This window comes from Pleurodeles waltl, chromosome 11, assembly GCF_031143425.1.
Source record: "Pleurodeles waltl isolate 20211129_DDA chromosome 11, aPleWal1.hap1.20221129, whole genome shotgun sequence".
Taxonomy (NCBI): Eukaryota; Metazoa; Chordata; class Amphibia; order Caudata; family Salamandridae; genus Pleurodeles; species Pleurodeles waltl.
Genome location: NC_090450.1, coordinates 896206383 through 896226630, shown reverse-complemented (window position 1 = coordinate 896226630; position 20248 = coordinate 896206383). Strand labels below are relative to the sequence as shown.

The window sequence follows — 20248 nt, the reverse complement described above, 5'->3', positions numbered from 1 at the left end:
AACTCATGGAATTGCAACACATGAGATCCTGGTATGGAACAACTTTGGACCTCTGTAATACTTGGCGATGGTAAATGAAGTAGAACTGTGCAGGGATTGCAATATTCCTAGATCAATGAACGAATAGCTCACATGGACCATATTTCTCTTTGCATTCTGGTCTTTGTAGTGTTCCTCCGATCGTACAATCATAATATTCTGGGACCTGCAGTCATGGTTATCGACTTAAAAAATCTGGACTACAAATACCAGAATGCAAAGAAAAACCTGGAATGAATGAGCTAGTATACCATGACCTGCGGAGCTAAAGCCAAAACGTTAAATGCCTTTTTTATAGACGGCGAAAAGGTGCAACAGGTGGATAAATTTTGTTACCTAGGTATTACCTTCTCTAACGACAGGAAATGGAATAATGAATTTAATAACATCCGGAATAAAATGGCAAAAAATGCTTATGGTATTTATAGATTTGCTGCAAAAGTTGGGGATCGTCGAACCAGGGATATGCTCAAGATTTACCAAGCTAGATGTGTGACTATTGCTCTGTATGGGGCAGGAGTATGGGGTTATAGCTGTACCTACAACTTACAGTTGGAGGAAAATATGTTTTTTAAAAAGCTCCTGTCTTTGCCCATCTCTGCCTCAACTGAATTAAGCCATCGCAAATTAGCCATTAATTATTTAACTGATCTGATATCACTTAAACCATTGATGATCTGGCGGTCTTTTTGGCTTGGCGATGAGAAGCTACTTAACAGGACTATTGTTGAGGATTGCCTACGTTTGGATAAATATCGAGATATTCCCTGGGTTAAATATGTTGTTGTCTGTTTTTCAGACATTTTTAATCTGAATATTTTAAATAATCCTAGTGCAGCAACCACGATCTCCAAATCAGAAATGAAAAGTATATTTCTAACTTATGCAGAAAGGAAACGAGCAACCATAGCCGGATCATTGTCCTCCGTCATTTTCTATAATAGATACAATCTAATGGATGGTTTTCCATCTTACCTAACTATGGTGACTAGGAATTCTCATAAATTTGTGCTAACCAGACTAAGATTTGGGATGGCACATTGTTTAGTAGCCCATCCAAACATTAAGAAACACCCGATTGGGCCATGTAGGTGCGATAATGTATCTACACAGAGCACTGTGCACCTTCTGCTGTTCTGTAAACTGTATACATGTTTTCGTATAGTATTTTTGAAACCTCTGTTTGTTAAATACGGAACACGTACAGTTAAACATGCCATGGCTTTAATTTTTAATCTACAATCGGCAGATATTTGTTTTTATACTGCCACCTTTTTAAATCAGTGCATCAATTCCAGGAAAAGTATGAGTTTCTAATGTATTTTATTATTCATTTTATATATTTATGAGTGACCATATGTATTATTCAATGAGCCATTAACAATAATTAATAATTGTAAGTTTTAATTGCAATGTCTTTGTAAATATGTACTGTTGTCTTTTCTTTTTTCCTTGTTCATGCTTTTATGGTCATTTATATGTGCCGAATAAAGCTTTATGAATTGAATGAGCTAGTCACGCATGGAAACACTTGAGCTTTCTACATCAATGGTTGTTGAGAAGGACCTTGATTTATAGAACTGCTTTCTACACAGAGTTTTCATCACAGTTCATCTGTGGTGAATAGTAATGTGTAGTTGATTGTTGCATCATGGTCTTGAAGGGTAGTCTACATACCTGTTTTCAGGAGAAGGCCTTTTAAGGCAGGTTAGTACTGTTTTATTGGCTGTTGGGAAATGACATTGATCTACACGATAGTGGCGCTGATTTGTCCAATTGAATGTGCACATCTTTGTTGTAGGGAAACGTTTACAGGAAAGAACGCACACTGAGCCCTTTCAATGCTCCCGGTATATTCGTATTTGTAACCTGCTGCCAGGGCTGTCTTTGAGCCATGAGATTCTTAAAATTGCTTTGCATAGATGTTCTCGTGTACCACCGCGCTAGTGATGTTCCGAATCATTTAACCCCCTAAATGCTGCACTTGGCGACAATGTATTTAATAAGTGAGGCCTTTAATTAACAACCTTCCACAGAAAGGTCATGTCTTCTGTTTCTAGCTGTGATTGGTGTTGGAGCCCTTGCTTTAAATCCTCTTTAGTATCTGTCCTTTGGCCCACGTGACTTGTGTAGTTTTCAGAAAGATCTGTGTTTTCAGGGAACAGCACTTAGCATGCCAGGGCTTTTTGTTTCAGTCGTCTCATTATCAGTAGAAGTCTAAATGACGCTTAATGAAGTTGGTTGAAAATTACAATTTACGGAAATTCGTCCTCATGGATGCACGTTAATGTAATCCTCAATTTGCAAAATTTTCCTTCTGCCTCACTCCTGCGTCACTTCCTTTGAGCAGCATAAATACTATTGTATCTTTATGCAATAATCATCTGACAATATCCAGCTTTACTCCATCGCATTAGGGACACGGTTTTCTAGTTAGGGGCTTTCATTATCAACCGGGTGCATTCTGGAAGTTGTAGTCCTGATCGTGCCCCGAGTGATTTGTACAGACTAGCTCGAAAGCCATGATTTGTAAAAGAAAATCCCAGCACGGGAATATTACGCAATTTATAACATGGACTCATTTAGTATCCGCATTGTTAGTGCCTCGTCTGTCCCCCCTGTCCTCATTATTTTACTGATCAAGGTGACCAGATGTTTCGGTGTCAGGCACAGCCCTATTTGCAGTCCCGTCTGAGCTGCCATTTTCAAAGATTGGGGGGTGTGGCTCTCCTTAATGGAAACCATTGAACTTGCACACCTAATGACAATGATTAGTCAAAGGAAAGACCCGGACACGACGTGAGGCATTCTCTTTACATGGAACCATTTGCTCGCCCTCCTGCTATCTGCCTTTCCCAGGTAGGCTGCATAAGATTGTCAACAACAGTCTGTAACTGGACAGCCTACCTTTAAGCGAGGTGGTGGAAGAAAACCAGAAGAACCGGTAAGTCGTCCATGTGAAGGCTCTCCAGAGACCTTTTTACACCATTTGTTTTTCTGCAAAGATGTGAGAATGATACTTACCCAGCCTGTGGTTCTGCAGTGTAACGTTTTACATACTTGAGAATCTATCGTTATTAAAATAAAACAATAGGGACGGTATGCTTCTATACTTAAAATTGTATATTACGATTTTTTTAACTTGTACTGAAAAGATTACACTGGTTTCACATCTCTGTGACTGGATAGAGTATATACACCAGGATTTTTATTTGAATTTTGGGACTTAGTATTTTAGAGGATTACAAATCCGAACGTGAAAAGCAAAAACAAAAAAACCCGCACTGGATGATCTAATCACACATGCAACTGGGACATTTTAGAGCTCTTAATGTACAGCTCTCACGCGTCCCGGTTCCATGCATGAGAAGCCTATCCATTCAAAGTATTTTCTGGGAATTGTAGTCCTTGTTTTATGATGAGTTAAACAGGACTACAAATCTTTACTATGGAACGAAACAGAACCTGGAGAGGATGAGCTACTCATACATGGAACCGGGAATTGTGAGACCTCTTATTGATGAAAGATCATGCATGTAGGCCAGCAACGTTGCCTGATTGCAAATATTTGCATAACATGTGAACTTAAATTGTAATTTTGTGTATAGAAGGGTTCTCTTGCAGACATCCAAATGTAAGGGAAACAAGGATCAACCTTACAGATCCCAACAAACAGAGATCTCAAGTTTCTTAAGTCCATGCTTGAGTAGCTCATTAAGTCCAGGTTTGTACTTTGCATTTTTGGACTTGTTCTACAGGTGTTTTGATTTAATTGATCTTCAAATGGTTCCTCGGAACACCATACGAACCGTCGCACAAGTACTCATTACAAGTAGGCTGGACTACGACAACACTCTCTAAACTGAAATCTGCAAATATCTCCTACACAGTCCCCATACCATACTAACTACAGCCGCAAGACTCGTACTGGACCTCCCATGCCCCACTCACATCACACCACACCTCAGGAAGCCTCAATGGCTCCCCATTCACAAGCACAGCCAATTCAAACTTCTCATGCACATCTACAAAGCGCTCACAGGACCATAGTTACTGAACAGCTGCATACACTTTCACCAACCCACCAGGGACCTACGATCTGCTCCACTCTTACTCGCACACACTCACCATATCTAAAGCGAAACTGTAGGTTGCTCACTCTCCTTCATTGCACCTAAGAAATGGAACAACCTCCCTCAACACACCAGAGCCTCCTTCTCAATTCTTGAGTTCCGCAAGAAGCTGAAGATCTGGCTCTTCATATAAGCCCCTTGGGACCACACATCTACACACCTTGCCCAAGCCCGTGGATACCTTTTGGTGTGATTAGTGCGCTATACAAATCAATATAACACACCAATGTGATAACCAAGACTGCAAACACCAAAATACAAAGCATGGAGCTACTCATGCATTGTCCTGGTAAAATCTGAGCAATATAATGCAAAGTCTGTCACATGCACTCTTTACACTCACATGGCTGAATCTAAAGGGAAACAGTGAAGGCATTTGAGTAGAATACCATGATGCTGTATGCGTACTCTTGTTTGTAATACTGTTTGACTTCTGTTCTATGAATCCCTACTTGCCCTGGGTACGATTAACACAGAGGACATGTCATCAGGCAATATCACTTTCCAGTCCAAACCTAATGTATTCTGCAGTCGTGGTTTATTTCAGTGGAACCAGAAGAAATATAACAAACATATTCTAGATAATATAAAAAGTACGTTTCCCAGTTCCATTCATGGCTAGCTGCTCCAGACCATTGTACCTTTGCTTTCTATGACTTAGTAGTTCTGCTTTAATAATGGAATACACAAGACTACATGTCCCAGAATGCAAAGGGAAAAAACCTAGACCGCAGAAGCTATTCTTGCATGGATCCAGGGCATTATCTGGGCTGCAGTGATTTGTAAGAGAGAAGCCAGGACTTCATTTTGTTCTCCCTATTAAAACGAAGTCATCTGGTAAAGATGAAGGTCTCACCTCCTGTTTCACTCCCTTCCACCCCCACACACAAAATCCTGGGTCCTTTGCCAAAACAGATATTGCTGCACTTTTGATTAATCATATGACTATACTCTGAAAAAGTAAATCTGATGAAAAGTGCAACTATTGTAATATTCCCTAGCGCCACCGGTTGGCGCAATGCAAACAATTAAATAAATACAGATACAAATTAGACACAGCCTCTGAAGACCTAACTGAAAATATAATTTACAGGCATCCTCTAAAGACAACATTGGAAACGATTTGGGATTTTGCTGCTGAAACACTGCAGCCAAATGCAAGCCACAACATGTGTTAATACATTTCATAAATGAAAATGCATTATTGTCCAGAGGAGACTCGATTTTTGTCATTACTCTTCCAATTCACTGAAGCGTGCCCTGGAATTAAAAACACCATTGGAGATTCTGATCAATGCCTCTATATTGTATTGTATATATCTGTACAATACTGAACTAAATCACCAAAACAATGGAATGAAAGTAGAAAAATATGAAGAGTGAGCTGTGTGGGAAAGCATACTACTGTGAATTGATTTGTTCATCTGCCCATTTATTGTAGCTATTTCGTGCGTTTTCTGAGTTATGATACACAATTAAGACGACTACATGTCATAAGGGACATCATATTGCAGTCTAGTGTTTGCATCTACACGCTATTGTAACCTAGACCTTTACTCCAACTGGGTGAATTGTAGTGAACAAGATAACATGTAAATTAATTCCCGAGAATAAGTTCTCTGATCACCTGGTCTTAAGCGGAACTAGATAACTCGTAAATTAAGTTACAGGAATCCATTCTCTGATCACCTGGTGTTAATAGGTAACTCTGGGCCCTAGTCTTAAAGCCTTATTTGTGAGTAGTTGAATCTTTACTGCGTGTGTAGGTCTGACAGTGATCTGAATTTTCAGATGTAAGACACATTTATTTCCCAGGCAATTTTTTGTGACTTGGGCCCTTAGCTTCAATTTTTGAATTTGATTTGTTACAATTATACACAATTACTACATTAGGCGTGCAGAGTTGTTAGGCTTGTCAGCTTTACGGTGGGCTTCCCCCAAACTATGTCCCTCTCCCTTCGTGTTTTGCTGAATTGTTTTTGTTGGCATTCGGACTCTGTGCAATTTACCACTGCTAATTGGCTTACACTTGATTGGCATTGTTAATGTACTTATAAGTCCCTAATAAAGTGGTACTAAATGTAACAATAAGCTGGAAATAAAATGCTACTATTGGACCTGCAACACTTATTGTGTCATCCACTTAAGTAGCCCCTTAATATGTCTCAGGCCTGCCCTTAGAGCCTATATGTAGTTTTACACTGCCAATTTGACTAGGCAAAATACACTTATTGCCAGGCCTAAAACTCCCTTTTTATTACATATGTCATCTTTAAGGTAGGCCGTCAACAGCCCATGGGACAGGGTACATTGTATTTAAAAAAAAAAAATAGGACGTCCACTTTTAAGTTTTAGATGTCCTTGTGGTGAAAAACTCACAAATTCATTTTTGACTACTGCATGGCCTACACCCTCTCAAAGAATAACATTAGGGTTACCTTATGACATATAATAAGTGATACATTTTGTTTGGGAGCAGTTAGACATTTCATGTTTGGTGTCTAAAGAATTGTAATTTAAAATCTTGTTTAATGGTAACATCGAATTTAAGTCACTATTCTTAAAATGCCCCACTTTTAGAAATTGCATAAACAACAGATGATGGACAGCATGCAGAGCAAATCAACCATTCTCCCCCAGTCACAGATCTGGGTTTAATCCATCAGTTTTTTTGCCTGCCATGACATTCCAGTTTGGACCCAGCCATATGCAAATCAGTGTTGACCCTGTTCCCCATGGGAACAGTCCAGCTGAACTGCGAGGCCAGGTCCTCCCTGGACCAGAAACAAGCATCCTGGGACTGGTTTCAGCGTATCACCCTTCATCATCCAGCTAGATTGAATCCGGTGGCATAGCAAGCACGGGACCCACATCTGGGCATACCCTTCCCACTTGGGGTTGACAAATGAAAAAACAACAGATGATGGACAGAAGTCAGAGCAAATCAAACATTCACCCCCAGTCACAGATCTGGGTTTAATCCATCAGTTTTTTTCCCTGCCATGACATTCCAGTTTGGACCCAGCCATATGCAAATCAATCTTGACCCTGTTGCCCATGGGAACAGTCCAACTCGAACTGCCAGGCTAGGTCCTCCCTGGACCAGACACAAGCATCCTGAGACCAGTTTCAAGGTATCACCCATCATCAGCCAGGCTAGCTTGAATCTGGTGACATAGCAAGCACGGGACGTCACGTCTTTCACATTCTGGGGGGACAAATGCAAAAACAACAGATGATGGACGGGATGCAGAGCAAATCAAAAATTAACCCCCAGTCACAGGCTGGACTGTTCCCATGGGGAACAGGGTCAAGACTGATTTGCAAATGGCTGGGCCCAAACTGGGGTGGCACGGTGAGCAAAAGAATTTGATGTATTAAACCCAGATCTGTGACTAGGGGTGAATGTTTGATTGGTTCTGCATTCCATCCATCATTTGTGTTTGTTTGCACTGCACAACACTGGGCCAGAATACCAGACCAGAATACCTCAACAGACGACTCACCTCCTACACCCCAACCCGCCAGCTTCGCTCCACTGACCTTGCCCTCGCCACTGTTCCACGCATCCATAGAACTACCGCCGGTGACAGATCGTTCTCCCACCTCACCGCCAAGATGTGGAACACCCTTCCTATCCACCTGTGACAGACACAGGACCTTCTAACCTTGAGGAGACACCTCAAGACCTGGCTTTTCGATTCGAGCAGTAGCAGCAACCCCCGCACCTTGAGACCCTCACGGGTGAGTAGTGCGCTTTACAAATGCTATGATTGATTGATTGATGCTTGCTTCCGGTCCAGGGAGGACCTGGCCTGGCAGTTCAGGCTGGAATGTTCCCATGGGAAACAGGGTTAACGCTGATTTGCATAAAGCTGGGTCCAAACTGGGGTGGCATGGTGAGCAAAATAATTAAAGAATTAAACCTAAATCTGTGACTGGGGGTGAATGTTTGGTTGGTTCTGCATTCCATCCATCATTCATGTTTGTTTGCTTTTGTTGCCCTAAGTGCGCCTGGTATGCCCATATGTGGGTCCCGAGCTCACTATGCCACTGGATTCAAGCTAGCCTGGCTCCAGGGAGGACCTGGCCTGGCAGTTCAGGCTGGACTGTCCCCATAGGAGAACAGTGTCATGACTGATTTGCATATGGCTGGGTCCAAACTGGGGTGGTATGGTGAGCAAAGGAACTGATGGATTAAACCCAGATCTGTGACTGGGGGTGAATGTTTGATTGGTTCTGCATTCCGTCTATCATTTGTGTTTGTTTACTTTTAGAAATTTGCCGTTTTTTGTCCTTACCATTTGGTGCCTGCAGCCTGTTCGTGGCTCACATGAATAGACACAGAGGACCTTTGTGTATTCCTCCCAGACTGCCACACAAAAGGGGGACTGGGTGTTGGCAGGATGAGCCATCCTGGCAGGAACTGGTGGGGCAGAGCTGCACACGTCTCCACTTGCACTTCAAAGACACTGCCTCAGCTCACACACAAAGAACTTCACACTAGTGTTTAGTGACTCCAGACATCCTGGGACCAGGGCAAGAAGGTAGAAAATTCCAGAAACTTCAGTGGGTGGGGGTTCAAGACATTTCTTTCATTTCACAGCTGGCCTCAGCCTTAGAAACATCCCACTACTGTTTGGGAGCATTTGATGAGACTGGAAAGAAATTTTGCAGTGCCTCTCAAAAGTTGGGATTATTTTGACATCCAGAGGACTGGGACAGTATGCCAGGGCTCACCGCAAAAGATGATTGTGGAAGTCAAGATATCCTGGTTTTGCCTGCTCTGAGCTTTTTCAAGCTTTTTTGAAGTTTGAGGCTGTTATGGAAATGCTGAGAAGTAGCAGACAGTCTGAGGCCTGGGAGAACTTTCAGAACCACAAACATTTCTTATTACAAAGTGAAAAATTTAGACCTTGATAATCCATTACATTTTATCAGCCAAACTCTATTGTGGTTGACCTAATTGACCCATTATATTTTTTTGGTGAGTTTTGAACAAACTAAAAACTTTACACGTTCAAATTACAGTTACTTTATTCTGATATTTACAAATTTGCCTAATTTGTTTTATTGAATATACATCCTTCATTCTAAATTATTTTGGGAATTTCAATCAGAAATGTAATTTCTGTATCTAGCTTTTATTTAATATTGCTTAGGTGTGGCCTAGATGCTCAGCACAGCTTTCTGTGATGTAAAAACTGCTACGTATGCTATCGTTGTCAGCAGCTGAGCCACCTTTTTCCATTGGATCTGTGTTTTAACTTAGCAAGAAACTGTACCATTAGGTTGATCGGGCACCCACTCACAAATTACTAATCCAGAACCTCAGATGTATTTCATATTTCACTTCATTTGCTTACAGCATATAAGGTTCAAATGTCTCTACATTTTATTCAGTGGCAAAGAAGGCATAGCTAACTTTGGGGGGGAAAAAATCAAACCATATAACTCCAGATGGACACTTCCTTCTGGGAAACGGAAACTTCAACTCCAAGTAAACAAAAATCTTTCTAGAGTAGAAAGCAAAATAAGTGGCACATTTTATTATGCATACGGGGTGTTGTACAGGATGCTCAACCGGTGAAACTCTAGAAGATAGGTGTGAATTATCTTTGGGACCAATGAAGCACCCTGAGTGTGGCCACATACTCAAGTAATAAACAACGTCTTATTACTGACTGTGCCTCTTTTATCCTTAATTTCTCTCTTCCCCATTTTCCCTTGGACACACATTCCCACTCTGGGTCTGTGGTCTTTTCCCTTAAGCTTTGGCCCATTCTGCGACTGGGCTGGGATGAGAGGGTGGAGGGCCTGCTCTCACACAAAGGACTGCCACACCCCGTACTGGGACCCTGGCAGACAGGATTGAACTGAAAGAGGACCTGGTGCACTTCTAAGCCACTCTTTGAAGTCTCCCCAACTTCAAAGGCACATTTGGGTATATAGACAAGGCCTCTGCCCCTTCCAATGCAGACACTTCCTGGAGAAGAAACTTGTAACCAGAACCTGCATCCTGCCACGAAGAACTGCTTGGCTGTCCCAAGGCCTCACCTGACTGCTTTCTGTTAAGGACTGCTGCCTTGCTGTTGCCCTGCTGCCTTGCTGTTCTCTGGCTGAGGTGAAGAAGTGCTCTCCAAGGGCTTGGATAGAGCTTGCCTCCTGTTCCCTGAAGTCTCAGGACCAAAAAGACTTCATCTCTTCAAGAAGGACTCCTTATGCAGTGAAATCTAACGCACAGCCTGCCAGAAACGACGCACAGCCTGCACCGCAGTGAAAATTTCACTGCACTCTGAACTTGAACGATGCAGCCTGACTTTGCAACAAGAAGATTGACGCAGCGCCAGCGTAGCAACCAGAAATTCGATGCACGGCCCATTGGATCGAGGCGGAATGACGCATCCCGACTTCCAGAGATGAATCGACGCAGCACCTGCTGTGCAATAGAAAATTCTATGCAACGCCCACCGGATTGACGCAGCTCCTGTGACTTCATCCTGCCAGTGCAGGAAATCCCCGCACCGTCCCCGGGGTGTCTGAAAACCCCACAACCCGAAGAGGATCCACGACCGAGCGCCAGAAATCGACACACAGCCGTCCCTGCGTGGAAACTAAATGACGCATCGCCGTGTGCGGCCCGAGAAATCGACGCACACCCCTTTGCTTCCACACTTCTCCTCCTCTGCAGCCCTTTGCGGAGATTTTTCACTCGAACCAGGTACTTTGTGCTTGAAAGAGACTTTGTTTGCTTTTAAAAGACTTACAACACTTTATCACTTTTCAGGGATATCTCTACATTTACTTGTTGCATCTTTGATCATTTTGACCTGCATTTAACCAGATAAATATTATATATTTTTCTAAACACTGTGTGGTGTATTTTTGTGGTGCTATATGGTGGTTTTGCATGATTTATTGCACAAATACTTTACACATTGCCTTTTAAGTTAAGCCTGACTGCTCAGTGCCAAGCTACCAGAGGGTGGGCACAGGATAATTTGGATTGTGTGTGACTTACCCTGACTAGGATCCTTGCTTGGGCAGGGGGTAACCTGACTGCCAACCAAACACCCCATTTCTAACACCCACCTTTTTTCCTGCATTTATGTGAGCGTACTTAACAAGAGCTGTTTTTTTTAAGATAATGATATGATAAAATTAAGTGCACCAGCACCACTGCGAATGGCACACTGTGGACTAAAAGCCAAGCAGAAGGTTCCAGGGGCCTGAGACTTGCGGAACTAGAAAAAAGCCTGGTTTCCCCTCTGCTGATGTGGTGTGGAATTGCCTCATTTTAGTAATACGGTCTTAACAATGGTAGAAATGTGTGGTACTCAAACTACATCTCCCTTGGCTTAGGAGCTTTAAATGGGAGCATCCACTAGAACTAAGCTTCCCTCGCTGAACTCTAAAGGAACCCATAGGTCTAACTAGCTGTTTCCTCTCTCCAATATGTGGCTGCATGGTTGAAAGAAGGAAAGTAATTGAGCTACTCATTATGCATCTGATTTCTGGCTTTGGTAGACAAAACAGGTGATGAGAGCGAAGCATTCAACATTTAAAAAAGCTTTAATGCAGGGCTTGGGGAAGTGGTAAAAGTGGCTGCATCAGAGCGTCGTAAGGAAACCACATCATACTAAACATGTTACATTTTAGGCCTTTCTGACATACCTATAGTGCTATTTTATGACATTTTTGCTTTGGTGATATTTATCTGTTTAAAAGAAACTTAGGAAAGGAACTATTGACTTCATACTTCTTGAAGGTGAGTGGCCTGAAGAACCACTGTATTTAGATTATCCGTTGATTTCGGCCAATACTTGTATTTTAGTGCAAGGAAACATTTTGCTAAATTGCTCTTCCTTCTTGCATCAGAGGTTACACTAGCAATTCACCTGTGCTGTTCTGTTTAGAAACATCGGTCAAACAAATGGCAAATGAGTTTTATTGTGCAAATAGTTTTAATCATAAACACTTGCTGAGTGTATGTTTAGAGTAGACAAATGCAGATCAATTATTAAAACGATGTCTCAATGAGAAAAATTAGCTATTTATTCGGACATACGTCATGCTTTAGTGTTCGTAAAATATCTTACTTATTTACATTAGTGGTTGTCATACTGAATTTGGGTGTCCCAGCGAACAATAAGTTAAATGGATGTAACCTTGCAAATGTTTACTCTAATCAATAGGGATAATCTCGAAAGTAATACCGGAGTCTCAAACGTAATACCAGAGTCTGATTTGCAATTAGTCTCACCTCCGCAACTACTGAATGGAAAGTGAAAGGTTCTGGGGCCACTATGCGGAACAATGTGTGGACAGATGCACTGGAAAGCCAAACATGAGAAATGAGAACATTAATATCCAACTTTCAATCTAGTAAATGTGTGAATGCAGCGCGTTCAGGCAGAAGGCCTATTTTCTTGATTTCACACAATCTTGGTTTTTCAAACCGCAGCTGGGGAACCTTTTCGGGCGCCAGTAGGAAGCAAATCAGTATTATGCGCATATAATTTATAATTTTCTTCAGAACAATTACTGTTTGAGCGCGGCCTAATTAACTTTTTTTTAAATGCCTCTATTCCACACACAAATGCCAGGCTCAACACACTGTTCTGAAGAGCGTCTCACAAGATGGCCACAAAATGCGCTCTGGGCTGAACAAAGGGAGAGAGACTTCAACCCAATTCACGTTGTGTGTCGTCCGCACGTTTTGCTCGGATAAATATCTTGTTCTTTCTGCTCCACTCCGGTCCGCAGAGTGCCCCTGAACCTTTGAGTGACGACCAAGTACGATGTACTCAAATAATTTTCCATTCTGTAGTTGCTGAGGTGAGACCTTAACTGCAAATCAAAAATTTACAAGTTGGTGCCTACACTCTGGTATTTCTTCCGAGATCACCCGTGAAAATGTGGTCGATTAGAAAACATTTAACAAGGTGCCATCCATATAACTCTGCCTTGTGCCGATGGAAGGGATGTGATTCGGAGAGCATTGCAGGTGGGTTTATATAAGGAAATGTCCCTGGCCCATCCCCAAAATAGGCCCTGAACATCATACATAAAACCATGTTCAGTTCCTCCACAAGTCAACTGAGAAGCTGCGAAGAAATGGAGTACATATATTACACGCTGAAACATAAGTGAAAGCATGACTACAGTGTCGTGATACATTGCCCTGAGTCATCAAAACACAATAACACAAACCTTGTATGCTGCTGTGTCACTTTCTACCATGGAACAGCTAAAATTGGGTTATTTTGAAGCCTATGTGCCCACTGGAGTTTTGCTTTTCCTACCACCATATTTCCCTCCTAAACACAGAGGTAAACATAATTGCATGAACTGCAAGTAGTCACAAGAGGATTTAAATATCTGGGGTTATACATCACTTTGACAGGACTGCAGCAGGGGAACAGAATATCTCACTATTGATTGATAAATTGATAGCAGATAGTGCACATTGGTCAATGCTCCCTGTCACTCTTAGGCAGATGTGCCGTTTTTTTAAACTGTACAGTTGCTGCACTTTCATCACTTGCAAAATTTAACCTTTGAGCTGCCATGCTCCTTGTTCACGAAAATAGACTCCATTTTGTGGGGCTTCCTTTGGAATCGGTATTACAATGAATAGCTTTAACAAAATAATTTAAATTGACTTATGAGGGGGAATTGCGACAGCGGATTTCCTACTATAAAGCCTCCCATCTACTGATTGTAAATAAATGTTTGTATGCTGTTGGAAAAGGCCCTTTTTGCAGGGTTTTCCCTGTCTTTTTTACTTCTGACTTCCTTTTTTTGATCCTGTGCTGAATTTCGTTTTTGCAGGCCTTAAGACTCTGGGCACTTTACTACTGCTGACCAGTGCTGAAGTGCAAGTGCTCTCCATCTAACTTGTATTGGTAATAGGTTTACCCATGATTGGCAAATTTGATTTACCAGTAAGGCTCTAGTAAGGTGCACTATGTGTGCCCAGGGCATGTAAATCAAATGCTAAAAGTGGGCCTGCAGCCAACCACATGAGTAGCCCAGTAAACATGTCTCAGACCTAACACTGTAGTGACTGTGTGTGGAGTTTTAAACTGCAAATTCTACCTAGTAATTCACCCACTTTCCAGGCCCAAACCTCCGCTTTTAGTACATGTAAGGCACCCCTAAGGTGGGGCTATGGCAACCCAATGGGCAGGGTGCAGAATATTTAAAAGGAAGGACATGCACTTTTGTGTTTTACATATCCTGATCGTGAAATACTGCTGATTACGAGTTTCACTACTGTAAGGCCTGTCTCTTCCATAGGGTAACATGGGTATTGCCTTGAAATATCTTTTCAGTGTAACTCTCTGAACTCAAAATTTAAAAATACATCTTTTGGTAGATATGTTTTTTTAGATTGTAACTTTGAAAATGCCACTTTTGGAAAGTAGGCATTTTCTTGCCTAGCCATTCTGTGCCTCTGCCTGTCTGCTGGAAAACACATCTGGGCCAGGATGACAGTTGGGATGTTTGTGAATTCACTCTAGACAGTCACACAAAGGGGGCTGAGGTGTGCCCTGCATATCCACGCTCTTCCTGGGCTGGAGTGGTGGAAAGAGCTGACACACCTGAATAGGGCTGTGTCTGTCCTCAAACAAAGCAGTCTCCAACCCCCTGGCATGTGTCTGGGTCAGAGCGGGGTCTTGCGCACCACAAAGACTTTCCTTTGAAGTGTGCCTACTCCAAAGGCAGAAATGAGTATAAGTACTGGACTCCTGAGACTACAACTTAAGAACACTTCTGGACTGAGGATATTCTGCCAAGAAGAAGAGCTGGATCCTGTAGGAGGAACTGCTTCTCTGCCTGTTGCTTTGTTGTGCTGGCCTGCTGCTTGTGCTTCTGTCCTGGGAGTGAAAGGACTGGACTTGCTTTCTACATCCTTCTTTCCAGGGTTCTTCAAGGGCTTGAACTGAGCCTGCCTCCTGTCAAGAAGTCTCAGGACATCAAAGGCTTCATCTGCTAGTACCGGGACTCTTCTGCTGAGAGTCTCGGCTTGCCAAGCGGTGCCAAATTCAGTCCATGGGCCCTTGGAAGTAGAAACTGGTGTTCTGAGGAAGAAAATCCATGCATCAGATCGCTGTGGTTGAAATTCGACAGAAGAATTGACGCAGCACCTGCCTTGCGACTGAAGAATCAAAGCAATGCCTGCCTAGCAGTGAAAGGATTGACACAGCACCTGTAGGACCAATGCAGCGCCTGTTCCACTGTGGCTCTATTATCACTGTGTGGCTGGATTTTCCCATGCATCGTCCCTGGGTGTCATTTCGCTTCAACACTGCACCGCAGCAAGAAACAGAGAATGCTTGATAAAGAACCAACACATCACCTCCCCTGCTATTTTTTTATTTATTTTTTATTCACATTTTATCGTGGGTTAAATACAAACAATAATATGACTCAACAGTTTCTTGTCGTATCATTTGCCAAAGTTACTTGCTTCCACAGTGCACGTTTGTATTCGCCATTTATCTTATCTATGTTACCTTGTCTCTATGAGTGTGTTTCGCTGTTACACGTTCTCTGTCATGTGCTTGAGTGTAGCTTCTCTAGAAGCCTCTGTCTTGTAATATGCTATCCCCCCCCCCCCTTCCAATTGTCTTAACCAAACTCTTAACAACCTATTAACATGATGGCGCGCGTGGGAGCATGCTGAGGATAGTTACTGTAAGATGTGATCACCTCCCCTGCTAGTATGGAACTGACGCATCACCTCTCCTGTGACGAGCGTATCAATGCATCACCTCCCCTGTCAGTAAGGAACCATTGCATCACCTCTCCTGCGCAGTAAGGGACCGATGCATCGCTTTGTTTTCCGGTGCCTCACCTCCTCTGGGCCCGCTCATCTTTGTTTTTTTACACATCCCAGGGACTGTGTGATAAAAAGAGACAGTCATTGATTACTATGGATTTAGACTCTTTGCAAAATTTTAAAAGTGATATCTTTGCTTGTGTATGTTGGATTTTTGTTATTTTGGTCCTGCTTAACTCAGATGAATATTGGCTATTTTTCTAAACTGGTGTAAGTGCTTTTGTGGTGTTTTAATTGTGTTACTGAGTGTGTGTGTGTGTACAAATACTTTACACATTGCCTCTGAGATAAGCCTGACTGCTTGAGCCAAGCTACCAAGGGGCTGAGCAGGGGTTATCTTAGCTGTGTGACTCCCTTACCCTGACTAGAGAGCGGGTCCCGACTCAGGGTGCAAACCACTGCCAACTAGGGACCCCATTTCTAACATATGCTATTCATGGTGACCCATCATATTCATGTGAAAAATGGGTACTAGGTAAGGTGCCCATACAAGGTAGAGTAGATCCCTCACTCCTACCAGCGACCAAATTGGTATTTAAGATTTAGAAGGACACCTTCCAAAAGTTTGGTTGGGAAAAGCATTTAACCAAACAAACCTGTTCTGGGTAGACACAGTATTTCAACATGTAGCTACTCTGAATGGGCTCCAGAAATGGGACTTGAATGGGATTATCAACCTGGGAGATGGGTTGGCTTAAACAATACTCAAATACTATCATGACCTCCAGATTGAATATGATTTGCATTGTAGCCATTTTCTTTCATTACACACAATTATGACACCAAATCAGACCATATGTATCAGGGTTGGATGACCTCCCAGAGTTCAATTTGTTAGAGGCGAAGTTAATCATGGAAGAATTGGGAGACTACACATTTACTGAGATTTATCATTCCCTGATAAACAATTTGGCAGACTCCTTTGAAAAGCTGCACCTGGAGTGACACTTGGGCCTGTCATAGATGAAGAATGGGGAGAAGTTCAGGCTTTCCTGAGACAACTAGCTATAGTGACCAGATTTCCCCCTCATTCAATTTAGGTATCTATGCAGGGTATTCCTCCAAAGGGACAAAATATGGGAGATGGGTACAGTGGCCTCATCCTCTTGCCTCAGATGCTCCACACACGGGCAGGGGCTTATTGTATAACACATGAAATTGTAGGGTGCTTAGCTCATATTGGGAAATTATACTCTCATGCTTGAGTTCAAGTTGGGTTGGACACTACAGCCTTTCAAATATAAACACTGATTTAAATGCAGACTGATATAAAGAGGCCTTGCTTTGGTTGGGACTTGCAGCTCATAGGGATGTGGCTTGTCTATGGACAAAAATCCTCCCTCGCTGGAAGACTAGCATGGAGTACTTGATTTATGCATGAGTACAGCAAAGCCAATGTATTTCTCCGTAGTTTGCTATCAGAAACACACAAAATGTAGGAGGCTTTGGCTCCTTAACGTGGTATTTTTATCAACACGAAAAATCGCCCAATGGAATACATGAATCAAAGGTTGAGAAGTTTACATTTTGTTTTATGTATGACCTAGAATATAGCATTGTAACATTCTTTTTTTGGTGTGGACTGTGGATGGAGGGTATGGAGAACGATGTGTGAATAAGGGCATGGTGTTTTATCTTATTTTTTTGTACCTGTGGAAATGTTGGCTAAAATCGTATTGCAACAAACACATGAAAGGAGTGCCAAAACCACAAAAAAGTCAACACACCAATCAGAAAATTCGAAACCCAATTTAGACAAGATGTTTTTGTTAAAATAACACCACAATTACAAAAATGGACAAAGGCATCAGAGGATGTGAACTGTTGAACAGAAATGTTAAAATCATCAGTAAGAGCAATGGAGTTGTTAGTTGAGCTTTAGCCTTTGTGGGTCAACAAATTTAGCCTCAGGAAAAAATATTGGCAGCAAACGGCACTGTTTCATAGAGAGGAAAAACACTTATCTATCTCTGCTTCCCGCTACGTCTCGGAGTACTATTCTTCAAATGCTGGTTAATTTTGTTATGGTCACTCTAAAAGCCATCAGTCATATCAGAGTATGCCTATTGCAGATCACAGAAAGCAATAAAATGCAAACACAACATTCTCCAGCCAAGACTTCTGGTAAAGGATCACAGGATGCCTTGCTCTAAGGTGCTTCGAAGAAAGTAAAAATATCTGGTTCTGATTCCATGCCCCCCAAAGGTAGCATTGCATGGGCACAGACCATCTTGAAAGTCTCAACTGACATACTTGTTCTCACACAAGGAAAGGATGGGAGAGAGAGAGAGATAGGGAAACTAACCTATATGCAGCTTCTGAACCAAATCATAATCACACAAAAGGTACTGCTTTTTAGTTCTAACAATTATCTCAAAATTTAGCAGATTTTGGAAGAGAACACCTCACCCATACATTATCATGGTATGCTTTATCATCTTTACCTCTCCCCGTCAACCTAGGTGAGTACCACATTGAAGGACTCAACCAATGGCAAGAGGTCTCGATAAAACATCTCTGGAAATGAGCTAGATTCAGTAATCAAAAATATGTTAGGATATACTCACAGGATATATCTCTTTATTTATTTGGTGACTGTGGTATGATTAAAAATAAATCTTATCGGATGTTTACTGAAGCCAATAGTTTATACAGCCGAGTTTAACCATCATGTTTCAGCTTTCTCTAGTACCTAGATGGGTCAAAGACCTTCTTTAGGGGTTGAATGCCCTTAGCTGTTTGGCATAGATCTCCTCCGGTGTGTGGATATAAATATATGTGGATTTAATGATACATTCTGCTTTCATACCTGTATGAAAGATCTTATGTACCTGAGTTAAAGGCAAATTTTACAAGTATTTAAAAACAGTACTTAATTTATTGATTAGCAGAATTCTGTTAGCGCACCCTTATATTGAACACTCCAAATGTCACAATATAGTGGCATGCCCAGTGGTGAAAAAACAGCGTGCATCATGCTTACATAAAAAGTGATATCAAACGTGACAACACACTTAAGTTATGTAACATTGCTTCTCTTACAGTAACTTAGTTTGTTGCTTCATAGACATAAGGAGGGTCAATTCACTGTAGTCAAACTCTGAAAAAAGTTATCACTGATGTGGCATGTGCCAAAACTGAACATTCTGTGTAAATGACATTCCTAAATAACAACCACCATTATTGAGGTTTTCTTTCACACCATCATTATGCTTCTCATGGGAACATGCACCAAGATCTCCTGTGTTTTACTTCTATTATAGCTTTAGAGCCTGCCGTAGCGGGCTATATTGGACATTAAAGGCCCGCTCCAACGTTAAAGGCCCGAGCCGAAGGCAAGGGCCTATAACAAGGGGGCTGGACTTTCATTGCCGGCATAGCCCAGCTACGAAGGGCTGTAAGGCTATTAGACCATTCTGCCACTAGAGGGCAGAATGTTCTAATAAATAAAACCAAGTCCTCACGGAGCCCAAGAGAATTTAAGTCCCTTCGGGCTCTGTGAAGAACATTGGAATGTTGACGCTCTGGGCTTTTACCAGCCAGTAAAAGCCCTGAGCACTCCATTGTCTCTAATGGAGCTCGCAACATTACAATGTTGTAATATAGACTTAGAACCCGCCGTAGCGGGCTCTACCGGCTATTAAAGGCCTGCTCCCGCGTTAAAGGCCCGAGCTGAAGGCATTAGAGGGCAGAATGTTCTCCTAAATAAAACAAAGGCTTCACGGAACCGGAGGGGATTAAAATCCCCTCAGGCTCTGTGAGGCTTTGTTCACAGCTGTTGCTGTGAACAAAAAAGATTGGAATGTTGGCGCTCCGGGCTTTAACCGGCCAGTAAAAGCCCGGAGCACTCTATTGTTTTCAATGGAACTGCGAACATTCCAATGTTCTAATAGAATATAAGGTAATATTTGGTAATGAGTACTGCTCTCATCATGACATTGAAGCACAATTCTTGTGCTCTAGACTTAATGTATTCGCCTTGGCCTCAAGTAGTATTTGTGAACCATGGTTCCCCTAATGGAAGGTCAGTCATCCTACATAACTGCATGTACGACAAACAAATATAAAAATAGGTTAAGTGCATATCCTCTTCACCTGACATTTTGGCATTGCTGCTTTGGATGGTTCAGGCCAGCTTTTGTAAGGGTCATCTGCTGTTCCTGTTCACTCACCTCTCGCACATTACAAGAAAAATTGCTAGCATTACTCTTATACCCTTGGTCAACCA

General features: G+C 42.1%; 1 protein-coding gene across 3 annotated transcripts in view; it reads left to right on the top strand.

The window, feature by feature from the left end:
• RPH3A (rabphilin 3A) overlaps positions 1-20248 on the top strand; it is a 756965-nt gene that overhangs the window by 56590 nt on the left and 680127 nt on the right. The window contains exon 1 of one of the 3 annotated variants that reach the window (XM_069214806.1): positions 2882-2983. The exons of the other annotated variants lie outside the window; for them this stretch is intronic. The gene's annotated coding sequence lies outside the window, so the exon portion shown is untranslated. Of the gene's footprint in view, positions 1-2881; positions 2984-20248 lie in introns of those variants that run through there. 3 annotated transcript variants of the gene reach the window in all.